This window comes from Diabrotica virgifera, chromosome 7 (genome assembly GCF_917563875.1).
Source record: "Diabrotica virgifera virgifera chromosome 7, PGI_DIABVI_V3a".
Classification (NCBI taxonomy): Eukaryota; Metazoa; Arthropoda; class Insecta; order Coleoptera; family Chrysomelidae; genus Diabrotica; species Diabrotica virgifera.
In genome coordinates, this window is record NC_065449.1 from 171,927,607 (window position 1) to 171,945,092 (window position 17,486).

General features: G+C 32.5%; 1 long non-coding RNA gene across 1 annotated transcript; it reads left to right on the top strand.

Moving 5' to 3' along the window:
* The first annotated feature begins 1,305 nt into the window (after positions 1-1,305).
* Positions 1,306-7,184, top strand: LOC126887630 (uncharacterized). The gene is made up of 2 exons (XR_007699120.1): positions 1,306-3,105; positions 3,229-7,184. It is a non-coding gene; the product is annotated as an uncharacterized LOC126887630 (long non-coding RNA).
* Positions 7,185-17,486: the final 10,302 nt, after the last annotated feature.

Here is a 17,486-nt window from a genome sequence, read left to right on the forward strand (position 1 = left end):
TGTTCATTGTTAGGTTTAGTTTTAGATAGAATAGATCTCAATGTGTCTGTTGTTTTGAATGTTGTTGAAATGTTGAATTTATTTCCTATTGTTTTAAGTTTCTCGGATAGTCCTTTTATATATGGTATTGTTATTTTCCTTGTATTATTTCTTGTGAATGTTGTAGGATCCCGTTCTAAGTTGTTAAATAAGGAATTGACAAGATTGGATCGATTGGAACAGAACAACTTAGAACGGGATCCTACAACATTTACAAGAAATAATACGAGGAAAATAACAATACCATATTATTATATAAAAGGACTATCCAAGAAACTTAAAACAATAGGAAATAAATTCAACATTTCAACAACAGTCAAAACAACAAACACATTTAGATCTATTCTATCTAAAACTAAACCTAACAATGAACAAGAAAGAACAAAGAATTGCATTTATAAAATACCTTGTAAATGCGAAAAATTTTATTTAGGTGAAACATCAAGACCATTAAACGTTAGAATAAGTGAACATCAGCCTTATATTAAAAATAGAGAATTTGATAGATTTCAAATATGTCAATACGCATGGGATAATGAACATAGAGTTCAGTGGAGAGATTCAAGTATAGTCCTGAAAGAATCAGATAGTAAAAAGAGAAAAATCAAAGAAGCGGCTCTAATTATGCTAAATAAAACCAATTGTGACGCAAATTCCTCGGTAGAATGCAGTAGGATGTGGTTACCCATACTGAAAGAGGAAGTCAATAGAAAGAAAATACCACGATTAGTAAGTCAATAACATATCGAGTTAGTACAAATTTTATAGTTTAGTATTACTTATTGTATATCTATGTATTATTAATATTATTTATAATTTAAACATATTAAAGTCAGAATTTGGTATTAGTTTTTTGAAGGTAAATTAAATGTAAGACCAAATACTTACGATCTCGGGATAGTATCACGAGGTTTTTTCCTGGTTTTCCCTCGTGATTTACTATGGAATCTCTAACGCGAGAATTTTACTGTCATCGTTGCATTTGGTTGTCTTTTTAAAGACAGATCACATGCTATGATTTTTTTGTGACGGATATTTTTGAGTTGGGATTGATTTCATGTAATCGAATGAACTATCTTTTAGTAAAGTCGTCCCAGGAACGCAACTCATAAATATTGGCGATATCATTTTAAAGTCTTCTACTTTAAAATGTATAATATACGTCTGAATTGCCAATATAAATGAGTCAGATTAAATAAATTATTAGAAGAATTTTTTTACTTAGCAACAACATTTTTGCTTATTTTAATAGTATTTTGTATTTTGACAACGAAACCCGATTTCGGTTTCGAAACTTTAATAAATTCATTTTTTAGTAAAATTGTAGCTTATTTCCCATAGAAAATACTTAATAGCAGAGGCTTAAATGTCTGAGGCCTGCACTTGGTGTTAAAAAATCATCAAAATTAAAGGCGTTACCAATAAGGAATCGAAGGACAAATATAAAATAAAAAAATAGTCAAAGAACGAGAGTCTAGTAATACTTTTACACAAAAAGAAAACAACGACAGATGTGACATACAGAATTATAGACATAATATATCGTTGCTCAGTCATACAAACTATTTACGAGAATTAATAACAACCGCTTGGCCTACAAAATGGACAATTACCAACCGGTGGAACAGGCTGGCTTTATGATGTGAGCCATATAACAAGCTATTATTAATTCTAGAATAGATTTAAGATATAGGCAACTAATGCATAACATATAATATGAAAATGCAACTATGATAGTACAACTAGACGGAGATATAAATCCCATCCCCACTAAGAGAGGAGTGAGACAAGGATACGTAATATTACAGAGTGCGGATATTACTAGAAGAGTAAGAATAGCATGGACAGGATTTCGCAATTTTAATTGAATACATAAGAACCGCAAAATACCCCAATACTTAAAGAACAAAGTGTTCAACCAGTGCACCCTTCCTATAATGTCATACGGATGTCAAACCTAGACCCTAATCAAGGCAAATATGAATAATCTAGCCAAAACAGAAAGAGCAATGGGAATAGCGATGTTGGTATACAACTGTCAGATAAAAAGAGGAACGACTGAGTAACTTAAAAAAGTTAGGGACATAACAACAAAAATTGCCAAACTTAAATGGAGCTTCGCAGGCCACACTGCTAGACAAAAAGACCAACGTTGGAATGCAACAGTACAACATTGGAGACCTTACCAAAGTAAACGACCGAGAGGAAGACCACAGATGAGATGGGTTGATGATATTAAAGGAGTAGCTGGAGCAAATTGGAAATATGTTGCTCATGATAGATATCGATGGAAGGAGTTAGGAGATGTCTAGGTCTCAACTTGGACGATGGAAGGCTAAGAAGAAAAGAAGAAGAGTACCTTATATACGTAAGGCTCCATTGGTACACTGTTGTGCTTAGTTTTTCTATGTTATTGTATTCTATTCGTTAAACCCTCTCAAAACAAACTCTCTATAGCATCCTAAAGCCTTTTTGTCACAGTTACAATGTTTAATTTTTTCTATGTCATTGTTCCTCTCGAATTCTGCGCTTTTCTACAAGCCGTTGTACATTCACGTACCTTCAGCTGTTTGGGCACTACATGCATAAGGCGCCTTTGGTTATCCAGTATCGAACCCATAACCATTCACTATTTCCTTTTTGAGCTACCCTCTTTTCAACGATAAGTTGTTCTATACACACCACAAACCGCTCAAACGATGACCAGAATGAATTTTAGACCTTGGTGGAGGCAGATAATGTTAATTCTTACAGGCGCAATGCGCCTTGCGCATCCTCAAAATCACAGTTTTTGCTCCCTTTGGTTATCCACTCTCGAACCCCAACCATGCAGTATTTACTTCTTGAACTACTCTTTTTTTACGAGGTCTCATACGTTCCTATCTAATGAGTAGTTCTACCCACACCACGAAACTAGTGATGTTGATTATAGTTACTTTCGAGTATTCGTTACAAATCGCTACTTTTGTATAAAGAAATCATTTACAGTATTCGTTACTTTGATTACTATGATTACTTTTGTATTTGAGTACCGGTAATCATATCGAGAATCGTATTTCTCAGTAGGTAGGTATTTTGTATAAAGTAATCATTTACAGTATTCGTTACTTCGATTAGGTACTATGATTACTTTTGTTACTTTTGTATTTGAGTACCGGTAATCATATCTAGAATCCTATTTCTCAGTAGGTAGCTATTTTGTATAGGTATTCCGATATAACAACGACCTTCACCGATCTGTTTAAGGGATTAAAATGATTTGATTACTATGATTACTTTTGGTACTTTTGTATTTGAGTACTGGTAATCATATCGCAAATCGTATTTCTCAGTAGGTAGGTATTTTGTATAGATATTCCGATATAATAACGACCTTCACAAAGTACAAAGTAATCAGAGTAATCAAAGTAATCAAAGTAGATGCAATAGTCGTTACTCGCTCTGTTACGATTGGTACGAAGTAATCAGAGTAATCAAAATAATCAAAGTAGATATAATAGTCGTTACTCGCTTTGATACGATTGGTATGAAGTAACGAAGTAATCAGAGTAATCAAAGTAATCAAAGTAGATACAATAGTCGTTACTCGCTCTAATACGATTGGTATGAAGTAATGAAGTAATCAGAGTAATCAAAGTAATCAAAGTAGATACAATAGTCATTACTAGCTCTGATACGATTGGTACGAAGTAACGAAGTAATCAGAGTAATCAAAGTAACGATTTTCTGTATAGTAATCGTTACTTTCGGTATTCGTAAGTAACGAGTACTTTGTAACGAATAGTTACTTTTTCAACATCACTACATGAAACGCTCAAAAAATTACCAAAATGAAACTTATATTTTTTTGGAGGAGGCAGCCGTTAAATCTTTCGTATTCACCAAATCACAGTTTTAGGTCCCGTCTCAATGCTGCTTAATTAAAGGTTCCTTTTGTTATACACTTTGGAACCCCATTCAATATTTCCTTCTTGAGTTATTCTCTTTTCAACGAGGTCTCATACGTTCCTATTCAACAAGCGTTCCTATCCCATCCACAAAACACTCAAAAAATGACCAGAATGAAACTTAGATTTTGGTGGAGGTGAACCAAGTTAATTATTATAGGCACATCAGTTCGCATATTGTCTCGTATCAATGCTGCCTAATTGCTACATGAACAAAAAAAAATTGAAGTGAAGTATTGAAATAAAATATAATAAAAGGTAACGGATTTTGCTCTATTATTAGTTGCTGATAATATAGGCTATTGATTATGTTCAAAATAAGAGAGCTAAAAGGAACTATAACGTTAACGGGATTTTATTATTTCATATTATGGTCAATGGACCTCTAAATTTAAAAAAACCGTAAAGTACTACCATTTAAATGTGTGCGTTTTTGAGAAAGGGGTAAATTAGTCCCTAGGTACAGGGTGAATTAGGGTGAATTCTATGCACTTTTGGTACAAACACGTCTACAGGAAAATTGTTTTCGGGTTAAATTTAGTATCGAAATATCACATTTCAAAGTCAAAAATATTTTTTTAACCAAAATATATATTAAAAAAAATGCAATAAAAAAACACAAAAGAAAGCATTTTTGTTATATACCAGTGATATAGGTATAGGTATTGCTTCAGCGAAAAATAATTTCCATCCGTCCTCTTGAAAATGACGTTTGGTAAAAGTTTCTGGGATTTACAGTTTCCAAAATAGGATTTTTCAAACTTCGCCGCTCACAGCATTTTTGGGCCATTTTTCCCCATTATTTCACAAGCATTGTTCTGTAACTTTTTTCTACGCATTTATAGGTATATGCAATGCTACATCTATTATAAAGAGAAGTCAATTACTTTTAAAATGGTCTATCGTATAAGATTGTGCGACTATTCTTAAGCAAGTTGTGTTTTTTAAGGTTTTATAGGTACTTTGAATGATTTTTGATATTTTTTATGATTATTGTTTAAACTTCTCGTTATGGCTTTTTTCTTGTATATTTAGGTATATACATTCTGGAATAAAATAGCTTATCTTCTTTACTTTAAAATGGTGTATTTCAAAAAATTCTAGGACTGTTTAACAAGAAATTCGTAGGATATCCAAGGGTATCCGTAATTTGAAAAAAAAATTAATTCTTTTTATTTTTTTAATTACAACTATATAATTGCATATTATAGCATAATTATCAATTCCAAATAACTTTTCTTAAAAAAACTTTTTGATATTGTGAAATATAAAGGTACTTTACTCTTGAGCGAAATTCATATTTTTTAACATACCTACCTCGTACACTATTGATAAAATTTTATATCTGATAATTGCGTTTTAGGTTTTAGACTAGGCAGAACATTTTATAAGGAATAATTTTTTTTCATAAAGTTAATAAAAAGGTTTTCCATATGGTTCCAACTTAGTGGGACCTATTGCATGTGTATATGTCACATTTTGAAAAAGCATACCTTGTTTAGAAATAGTCGTAGAATTATTTACAATGCAACATTTTAAAGTAAAGAAGATAAGCTTTCTTTTTTATTTGACAATTTATATACCTAAATATGCAACAAAAAAGTTATAATGAAAAATTTAAAATAATCTTAAAATATATCAAAAATCATTAAAAATATAAGATTTTAAAAAACCATATCTTGTTTAAAAATAGTCACACAGCCTTCTACACTAGACCATTTTAAAGGTAATGGAATTTTCTTCCTATTAAATGTAACATTGGATATTCGCAGTGTGCAAGTACTTGGAAGGGATACGTGAAACGATCGTGCGCGAATAGCGGACAAATATTGCAACTTTCTTAAGTAATTCATATTGTCAATTTAAATTGTCAAATTGACGTACATTTCATATCTACTGTCATTGAAGAAGAAAAATGATATGTTGGTCCACAATATTGATATGATATGCAATTATTATATAAAAGTAAATTTAATTAATTGTATTTTACTTGCAGTACTGCATTTTAATAACTAATTTTATTTACTACATACAATTGTTTAAGTTTTAATAACATAACCTGAATCTTATTTTTTCTTCTTATAATTTTTTTGGACTATGGCCTTGACAATTTTCCAGTAACCAGGACTAATATAATTGGACAATATAATTAAAGGTGCGAATAAAGTTGCAGAGCGTAGAAATAGGTGTCGCTTTGCCGAACTTGCACGGTCCCAATACCTAAAGCTGAGTCGAAAAAAGTTACAAAACAATGTTTGCGAAGTAACAAGTAAAATGACTCAAAATCGCTGTGAGTGACGAAATTTGAAAAGTCATATTTTGAAAACTGCAAATCATAGAGGCTTCTACTAAACGACATTTTAAAGAGGCGAGACGGAAAATATTATTCGCTGAAGCAATACCTATACCTATATCACTGTGGAAAAAAGTTATGGAGCAAAAAACAAAATTGGTTTCCTTCGTGTTTTTTTCTTGCTTTCCTTTTGCAAATATTTTTGTAAAAAAAAATATTTTTGACTTTGAAATGTGATATTTTGATAGTAAATTTAACCTAGAACAATTTTCCTGTAAACGTGTTTGTACCAAAAGTGCATAGAACTCACCCTGTGCCTAGGGACTAATTCACCCCTTTCTCAAAAACGCACATCTCTAAATGGTAGCACCCCACGGTTTTTTCATATTTAGATGTCCAATGACTATATGAAACAATAAAACCTGTTAACGTTTTAGTTCATTTCTAAAATATATAATTAATAGCCTAATTGTAAAACTATACAAAACGGCAACTGCTAATAAACTCAATAGTTTTAATATAATATTTCCCAAAAAAATGGCCGATTTAACGATTAAAATTGTACTGTCTTCCGATCGTTTTATTTTGGCAAAATCTATAACACCCTTTTATTTGAAATTCCTTTAAAGAAAAAGTTATTGTTCCTTATTTATTATCTTGGATTGTTTTATTAAATTTCTCATTAGAGCAATGTTATTATTTTTGGATTGTTTTAGTAAATTACGTATTAGAGCAATGTTATTGTTTTATGTTCTAATGAACGTCTAAGGCTTTAATATTTTGCCGTTATTAAAAAATTGTCAAAAATAATATGTTTCCATTGTAAAACAGATGGATGTAGACGTAAAATGATTGTTAATTTGTTATATGAAGTATATATTGTGTAATAAAATATGTAAACACTACTTACTTGTTTGATTATGTTGTAAGGTTGTATGTTCTCTGTAGAAAATAATACAACTAAACCCTATTGGTAATATGCACTGCGCGTCAAAGAAAACGGACCACCTACAAAATATATATTTCTCCATTTTTTCTTAATTTGTTTTATGTTAATTAAATTAAATTAATTATCGCGTATACTAAGAAGATTTCAGAGAAAATAAACAAATTGTTTTGAGAACTGTGTGAACTATTGTACTGTTATAAAGATTTTGACACTGCCTTCCTTACAGTGAATTGGATTGCTTAATAATGATGGAAAAATATCGAAAATCTGTTTTCATATTATTACATTGCTGGAAAATGGAGCAAGCTAAAGGTATGTGGCAAGACCATTGAATGTTAGTCCTCCAATTGTGTAGAGAACTTACCAATAATTTCTTGATACCAGATCTCATCAACGACGAAACAGCGCGGCTGCAAAAAGGAAGGTAACAGTCAGAGAAAATCGCTTAATCACTATTGTTGCGTTGTGAAACCGGAAAAAAACTGCCCAAATGTAACAAAGCCATATTCAGGAAGCTCAACGAGCAGGAATTAGCGTTTTTACTCTTCGACAAAGGTTAACGGAACAAAGTTTGATAGCTTGCAACACAGCAACGGGGCCATTAATTATTGCAGATCACAAAGGACGTAGAGTTACATTTGCCCCTGAACACGTCAATAAAACAATAGACGGTTGGGAAAAAGTATTGGTTACGGATAGTGAATTAGTGTAAAATAGAAATTTATGTGTGGAATATAAAGATGATCGAGATATGGTCCATAGAAGGGCTTGAGAACGTTATGCTTCCTGCACTCGATCACACTGGGTTGGTTTTGGTGCTGGCTTAACAATGTTTTGAGCAGGGATTTCTTTTGAGGCACATACGTATCTCAACTTGATTGAGAGGTTTACATTAAGATCACCCTGATACAAAAAATAAATCATACAATATCATGCGATGCCCTATATTGGGATCACACACGGCAAGGATTGTAACACTGGCTGTAACCTGAAGATGTTGGAATTCTAGAATGGACTGGCCTGCTTAAAGTCCTCCTATTGAAAAAATACAGAACCTTATTAAAAGGCGTGTAAGATGTCGTATACCAGATCCAACAATATGTGAAGAGCTTCAAAGGGTACTTATTGAGAGATGGACCAGATTACACAAAAGGACATCCAAAACGTGATCAGTTCCATGCCAAATCAAATGAAGTGTCGAGAATTATGCTGGCAACACACGCTATTAAAGGGAGTTTTACTTGCTTTTCTCGACTCTATAATTCAATTATTGCTATAAGTTTAATGGTAAATTGAAATATTTAATACATTTATTATTTTCTCAAAATTTTCTTTAACTTCAATTTGTTACTAATGACAATGTCGGGTAACGTGTTACAAAAGTAACTAATTCAATAAACAATAAATTTAATTTGATATACATAAGAAAAAAGTGAAAAAATTGAAAATTTTTCATATATTTGTGGGTGGCCTGTTTTCTTTGACGCGCAGTTTAGATAAAATTACCTATAGACAGGCATAGGCTAGAGTAAGATCTAAAGTAATATAACAAAATATAAGAGCTGAAAAAAAATGTAATCAAATACAGATACCTATTCAGTGAAAAAAAATCACCAAAAACTGGAAACTGTTAGGAAGCATTCGACCATATTTAGGTCAATAGGAAAGTCACTTTGAATAGTTATTGGTAGAACATAAATAGATGAGGCAACGACGCATTAAACCTAGGAATATTGTGCAGTAAGATGAATCGTCATGCAACTTTTTGCATTCGACTCGTGAGACTGTCAGGAAATTTTATGAACTAAATTGATATCCAGCAAAAATTTTTGTGCATGAGAAAAATCATCTTTAAAGTGCATCTCGAAGAGATCGAAAAAAAATTTAGGAAATTTTTTAACTATCTCAGGAAATATTGACTGAAATAAGTTTAATTTTTATATTTATGGGTTTTGGAGGTCACTTAACAGGAATTTCATGACGGCGATGGTCTCCAAGGTACCTGGTGCCCGTTGTGGAACTCGTCCCCTGGGACGACCGAATAATTCGCGAAATGAAGATTGGATCAAAAAATTGAAAAATACGTGTTTAATATTTTTCAAAAATCTATCGAATGACACTAAACACGACCACCCCACTCCACCACCTGTAGGTGGGGTGGAGGTAACTTTAAAATATTAAATAGAAACCCCATTTTTTATTGCAGATTTGGATTGCTTACGTAAAAGTAAGCAACTTTATTCGAGACATTTTTAGAATTGTGGATAGATGGCGCTATAATCGGAAAAACATAATTTATTAGCGCCATCTATTAACAATTCTAAAAAATATTTCGAATAAATATTACTTATTTTTTCATGAGGAATCCAAATCTGCAATAAAACATGGGGATTCCCATTTACGATTTTAAAGTTAACCCCCACCCCACCTCCAGAGGTGGAGTGGAGAGTCGTATTTAATGTTATTTGATAGGTTATTGACGATAGGTTCTTGGTATAACGATAAATCGTTTTTTTCCGATTATAGCGCTATCTATCCACAATTCGAAAAAAATTTCTCGAATAAAAGTTGCTCATTTTTACGTAACAATTCAAATTTTAGTGTCATTCGATAGATTTTTGAAAAATATTAAACGCGTATTTTTTAGTTTTTCGATCCAATCTTCATTTCGCGAATTATTCGATCGTCCCAAGCAACGAGCTCCACCTTGGGCACAAGGCACCTCGGAGACCATTGCCGTCATAAAATTTGTGTACACTGACTTCCAAAACCCCCAAATTTTTCTAAGTTCTAAATTTTTCATTTTCCATCTCTTCGAGATGCACTTTAAGAATGCATTTTCTCATGAACAAAATTTTTTGCCGGAGATCAATTTAGTTCACAAAATTGCCTGACACTCTCTCGAATTGGATGCAAAATGTTGCATAACGGTTCATCTTACTGCACAAAATTCCTAGGTTTTGGGCTTTTTAGTGCCTCGTTGCTTCGTCTAAAAACAGAGTTCTGGAAAAATGAAAATAAAGAGAGAATAATATAGTTTATATGATCACTTTTACTGACTTGTGTAAAACGGTATAAATATCGTCATCTTCACTGACTCGTGGAAACACGGAAATGCTTCCGAATCTGGAGATATACAATTATACATTCCACCAGATATACATACACTTCAAGTTGAACTAATTAAATACACACCAGATAAAATATCTCAAAGCCTAAGAAAACTATTTAGCATGTGCAAAAATAGCCAGGAAGTGGGTACCCAAGGAATGAAAGACCCTTAGATATCTGCAACTTATAAAATAGGCAACAAAAACTGCAAAAATAGCGAGGGTTTTCTGTTAACAGCACCTTTAGTGAAATATATGAAAATATAAATTTCAAGATAAATTTAGTGAGTTCGAAGGAGAAGCATAGGCGGAATATAGATCCAGCAGATTCACAGTTGGCCACCTACATTCTATTACAAAAATATTTAAAAAATACTGCTTTTGATCGGGTGATACAATATAATATGCTATTGGTAATTTTGAAAAAGCCTATCATAGCGTATCATTAATCAAATCATGGGAAATATTAAAGAAAACAAATATACATAATGGTATAAAAAAGCTGTTAAACGACTATAAGAAGGAACAACTGCCAAAGTAAAACTAAAAAGCCGTTATACCCCCACCACAAAAAGCTTAAAAATAACAAAAATGATACTTATTATTTGGTGGAGGCGGATATTAATTTTTATAATGTCATCCACCAAATTGCAATTTTTGTTTCGTGTCATTACTTTTTGCAGTACTGCCTAATTCTTACTAATTTTAGTTAAATACTCATATTGAAAACATAATTTAAAAAAATCATTGAACTGAAGTATTCACATAAATAAAAAATAATGGATTTTGCTCTAATATTATCTGCTAACATTAGTAAAACTATAAAAAACGGCAACTACTAAATAGTTATATGATTGTCTCAAGGATTTGCTGTAAACAAAGAAATCAAATAAGGAATATTGTCTGTCGTCAGCTCTTTACAATTACTCTTTAAAATTTACGTGGGACAAGCCTTCAAAATATTTCAAAAATTGCAGTGGCTTGGCGATATCCCTAAATAAAAATAACACACTATATAGACGGAGAGGCAGCGCTGAAAAAACTCTTTGAATTTACCAAAGCTAAATTTTTCACAGTTAATTACTGTGATTGTGTGAGAAACATACTACGGTCGGTCAAGCGAAACGTAGAACAGGGGTTACTGAGAGGGTATCAAAGTTGCTTTCATACGAAGGTAATTAAATCCATTTAGTAAGGCTGAAAATCAGTACATACATTCTAAATTGAATATAAATAAAAGTTATTATAGTCGGTCAGCTGTATGACGGGACAGAGCCGGCTGGTCGGCCCCAATAAATGTACACGATTATTCACTATATTTTGACCCCCTTGTAAACTGCTTTATTTACAAAATTAGAAAAAATGTGAAATACAAGAGTTATCCGATTTTTAAATTAGGATTTTTTGACATATATCGTACTAGTGACGTCATCCATCTGGGCGTGATGACGTAATCGACTATTTTTTAAATGAGAATAGGGGTCGTGTGCTAGCTCATTTGAAAGGTATTCAATTCTCTATACAGTACTATAAACATTAAAATCATTATTTATACAGGGTGTCCCAATTTTTTTTTAATTATTAACAATTGATTTTATTATAAATTTTTTTGGACACCTTGTATAATTATATATATAACAGCGCTAACAGGCCTTATAGGCCTACGGCTTCTAAATTCTGGATAATATTTCTCCATTCTCTTCGGTCCTCTGCACTCTTTCTCCAGTCCTTCACCCCGATTTCTTCCAAATCCCTCTCTGCAGCCTCTAACCATCTCTTCCTTGGTCGACCTCGTCTCCTTTTTCCCAATGCTCTGTCATTCAATATTCGTTTGACGTTTCTAGTTTCTGGCATTCGAGTAATATGTCCCAGCCATCTAACTCTTTGGGCTCGTATTTTTGTCGTTATTTTTGGTCTCCCATACATCCTCATTACTTCTTCATTTGTTCGTCTCCTCCAGGTTTTCTCCGCTATCTGTATACCTCCAAAAATTTTTCTCAGGATCTTCCTTTCCCATATCTGTATCTTCTTCTCCTCTTGTTGATTCATTACCCACGTTTCGCTCGCATACAACACTGTGGGCCGTATTATCGTTTCATACATTCTGATTTTCGCGTTTATTGATACATTTTTTGCTTTTAATATCGTGTTTAAGGCACCCACAACTCGACTTCCCTTCAATAATCTTTTATCTATTTCTTTTTCTTCCCTTCCAGTACTGGTTACAGTCACTCCCAGGTATTCGAATTCTGCTACTTCCTTAAATTTATATTCATCTCCTTCTCCTTTCATTTTTATATAGTTATCCTCTTTATTTATATCTCCTTTCATTACCATGTATTGTGTTTTTCCTTGGTTGATTCTTAATCCATACCTTTTTGCTTCCGCTTCGAACTTTTGGAATATTTTTTGGAGATGTTCCTTTGTTCTTGTTAGGATGACTAGATCATCAGCGTAAGCTATAAACTGCTGTCTGTTGTTAAATATGGTACCGCTTGTATTAATTTTTATCCTTCTTACTATGTGTTCTAGTACCAAGTTAAATAAGTCTGTAGATAGCGGGTCACCCTGTTTCAGTCCTTTATTCACTGTGAATTGTTTTGAAAAATTTCCTTCCAGTGTTATCCTGTTTTTTGTATTGTTGAGCGTCATTCTCACTAATTTAACCAGCTTTCCTGAAATACCCAAGGATCTCATTGCTTCATATAGCATATCTCGGTCTACTGAGTCGTAAGCCTGTTTAAAGTCAATGAACAACATGTGTAGTCCCAAATTTTGTTCGTAGCTGTTGTTCTGTATTAGTTTTAATAAACATATTTGATCTGTTGTTGATCTTCCTGGTCTAAAACCTCCTTGGTATTCTCCAATGATCTTATTTACCTCCTTTTGCAATCTATTTCGGATGATTTTTGCAAGTATTTTATAGGCCACTTCTAATAGCGATATTCCTCTATAATTTTCGCAACTTGTTTCATCACCTTTTTTGTAGATTGGACAGATGAGTGCATTGTTCCATTGTTGCGGCATTTCCTCTTTTTGCCAGACTGTTAATATTAGTCGGAAAATTTTTTCTTGCAGCTTTTCTCCTCCTACTTTAAAAATCTCTGCCGGAATTCCGCTTTCTCCTGCGCTTTTGTTATTTTTTTGCTTCAATATTGCTTCTTTTACTTCTTGTAGTGTAGGTTCTTCTTCACGTTGTTGTTCTGTGTTATCCTGTTCATGTTGTTTTATTTCCTGGGGTTCTGCTTGTTTATTTTCATTTAATAGTTCTTCAAAATACTCCGCCCATCTGTTCAATTTTTCTGTTGTTTCTCCTAAAAGCACACCGTCTTTACCTCTACAATAACTTTTTTTACTCTTTGCAGTTCCTCGAGATTTTTTTACTTCTTGGTAGAAATTTCTTATTTCCTTGTTTATGTATGATTCTTCTATTGTTTTCAACTGTTTGTCAAGATGTTTTCTTTTCTTTTTTCTGCAGATTTGTTTTACTTCTCTTCTTGCCATTTTATATTTTTCTGTAGTATCCTGTGTATTATTTTTGTCTTTTTCTATTTTTGCTTTATTTCTACGTATCAATGCTATTTTACAATCCTCGTCAAACCAGTCTCTTCGTTTCTCTGCTTGTACTTTTCCTAGACATAGTTCCGTTGCTTCTGTCATCGCTATCTGTATATTCCTCCATTCTTCATCAATATCTTCTGCGGTGGGGTAACGAAGTCTTTTATTTATCTCTGCCACAAATTTGTTTGCCGTTTTTTCTTCTTTAAGTAATTCTATCTTGTATGTTAATCTTTCTTTTGCTGTTCTTGGGTTTCTTGTGAAATGTGAAATACAAGAGTTATCCGATTTTTAAATTAGGATTTTTTGACATATATCGTACTAGTGACGTCATCCATCTGGGCGTGATGACGTAATCGACTATTTTTTAAATGAGAATAGGGGTCGTGTGCTAGCTCATTTGAAAGGTATTCAATTCTCTATACAGTACTATAAACATTAAAATCATTATTTATACAGGGTGTCCCAATTTTTTTTTAATTATTAACAATTGATTTTATTATAAATTTTTTTGGACACCTTGTATAATTAATCATGTTAATGTTTATAATGCTGAATAGGGAATTGAATAACCTTTCAAATGAGCTAGCACTTGACCCCTATTTCTATTTAAAAAAATAGTCGATTACGTCATCACGCCCAAATGGATTACGCCACTAGTACGAAATCATCATCATCATCATCTTGGTGCTACAGCCCTTAGAGGGCCTCGACCTTCTCAAGCTTTCTACGCCATTCTGTTCTGTCCCTTGCTTGCATTTTCCAGTTGCCGACTCCGATCTTCTCGGCATCCTGTGTTACCCCGTCCATCCACCTCAGCTTTGGTCTACCCCGTCTTCTCATTCCCACGGGTTGCGCTGTTAGAATCTTTTTTATCATGAAATATCACTAGTACGAAATATATGTCAAAAAATCATAATTTAAAAATCGAATAACTTTTGTATTGTACATTTTTTTTCTAATTCTGTAAATAAAGCAGTTTACAAGGGGGTCAAAATATAGTGAATAACCCTGTACATTCACTGGGGCCAACCGACCGTCTCTGTCCCGTCATACAGCTGACCGACTATAATAAATTTATTTATATTTAATTTAGAATGTGTGTACTGATTTTCAGCCTTAGTAAATGGATTTAATTAACTTCGTAGGAAAGCAACTTTGATACCCTTTCAGTAACCCCTGTTCTACGTTTCGCTTGACCGACCGTAGTATGTTTCTCTACACAATCACAGTAATTAACTGTGAAAAATCTAGCTTTATTAAATTCAAAGAGATTTTTCAGCGCTGCCTCTTGGACTAATACGTCCAGTTAGTATTAGCGTAGAATCACGATCAGTGCTCTACTGGCTCAAAAATGCCGCCCACCATACCTCTAAATAGAAAAAACAAGTAAAATCCTTTATAAAAGGTATATTTAATAAAATTCACCAAAAAGGGCTACATCGCAGAACTAATTTTCGATCGCATAACCGATCATCATTAGTGCTGACAAGATGCTGACATACTAACCAACAAAATACAAAAATATTCGGGTAAAAACCCTTTAAACTTGATCTGTCAAGGAAACATTGATTACAATTGTGAAATAGAACATGGATGCACAATGTTGTTCTGAAGCTATTTTCTTGTGGCATTTTTATAATCAAGTATATTCAAATGGGAAATAAGCCACAATTTTATCTAAAAATGATTTATTAACGTTTCGACGCCCAAGTCGGGTGTCGTTGTCAAAATACAAAATACAATAAACAAAAATGTTGTTGCTTAGTAAAAAATTCTTCTAATAATTTATTTAATCTGACTCATTTATATCGGCAATTCAGACACGTATTATACATTTTAAAGTATTATATATTTTAAAGTCGAAATGTTAATAAAATCATTTTTAGATAAAATTGTGGCTTATTTCCCATTTGAATATACTTGATGGATGCACAAAATATCACATGTATTCTGCTCAAGGTACCATCTATTCAACATGTGAACAACTCAATTTAAGCTCAAATGTGACATTTTGTGCACCCACCTTCAATTTCGCAACTATAGTCAATGTTTCCACGACGGATCAAGTTTAAAGTGTTTTTACCCGAATATTTTTGTATTTTGGTGGTTAGCATGTCAGCATCTTATCAGCACTGATGATGATCGGTTATCCGATCGAAAACCAGCTATGTGATGTAGCCTTTTATAGGGAATTTTAATAAATATACCTTCTATACAGAATTTTACTTGTTTTTTGTATTATATGGTATACAGCCAACTACACGAAAACTTTTTCCTCGTCGATTTCTAAATAGAAGGTGCCAGTCTGTTCTCGTCTAAGCTTCTTCAATAAAAGTTTTTTAAATCCTGATGCATGTACAATAAATTAATGTTGATTGTGATTTTTTTTAAGTTAATTTAAATTTAAATACATAAACTTTAATATCATCCAAGGCAAGGAGTTTCCCATTATCTTCATATTTCGTTATATTCTTATTCTATTATATTTTAGTTCTGTGGACTTATCCCAACATACTTTTGGAAAGTAATTCTTACAAGTAAGCTGGTTCCATCTGAAGAAGGTTATTCCTATTTTTGAATATCCATAATATGTAGGAAAGTTCCCCTGTTTCATTGGAGCGAGTTACTATCGGCGTTTCTTACAGTGATTTTGTTTTTTCTTCTTTGCTTCCGTGGACCAGAAAGTCAAATTTCAGAATAGTGTTAAAAATTGTTCACAAAACAGGAAAAATTTAAATTCAATTACAGAGGTCAACATAAAATTTTTTTTTGATGAGTCTGTTATTTAGTAAATATTTTGTGTTCGTACACATCGAAAATTGGAGCAGAAACTTCATAAATAATAAATAAAGTTTTTTGTACTTTTAGATCACTGGCTCTAAATATTTTTGAGTCATGTAGGTACCACAAAATTCTTTTTATTATTTTTGGTACCACCTAACTGAAATTTTTATGTCGCTCGATAATCTAATTAACTATTATACTTATACAGCTGATAAGGGTAAGAGTGAAACTGGTAAAGGTATTTATGACGCTCTCTAAACAAACTGAAATATAAGATATATCTTGATTTCGTTTTGCAGCGAAAATATTATTTTCTATTAGTTTTATTCTTAACTGAGAATGCGGAACTAACTTTTCATTGGAATTGTGCCGCAATGAACAGACAGGAAGTAATATGCAAATTATAGATCTCCCCGGGTTTGATTTCAGCATTCGGTTGGTTTGTAAATAATAGAAACCACGAAGGGGTTACCAGAAAATTGGTCTCAATAATAGTTCAGAGGAATAAGGAAAAAAATATCCTGTTGGTGACACAACCCCCTCCACGCCGAAACCAAATTTTTTTTGTAGTATGGACATCCATATTAATAACTTATATGTTTCCTGCAGCCGATTTTGATGATATACATAAAGCGAACCTAGTGTAGGTATTTTAAACAAATTTGAGAGTGAGAAACTCATAAATTGTATAAAAACTTCAAGATGGCGTTCGCTGAATATGTCTATACTTATTGGTTGCTTAGAAAATTGCAAAATAAATCATAAATTTTCAGTTTTTATAAACATTCATAACTTATGTAAAA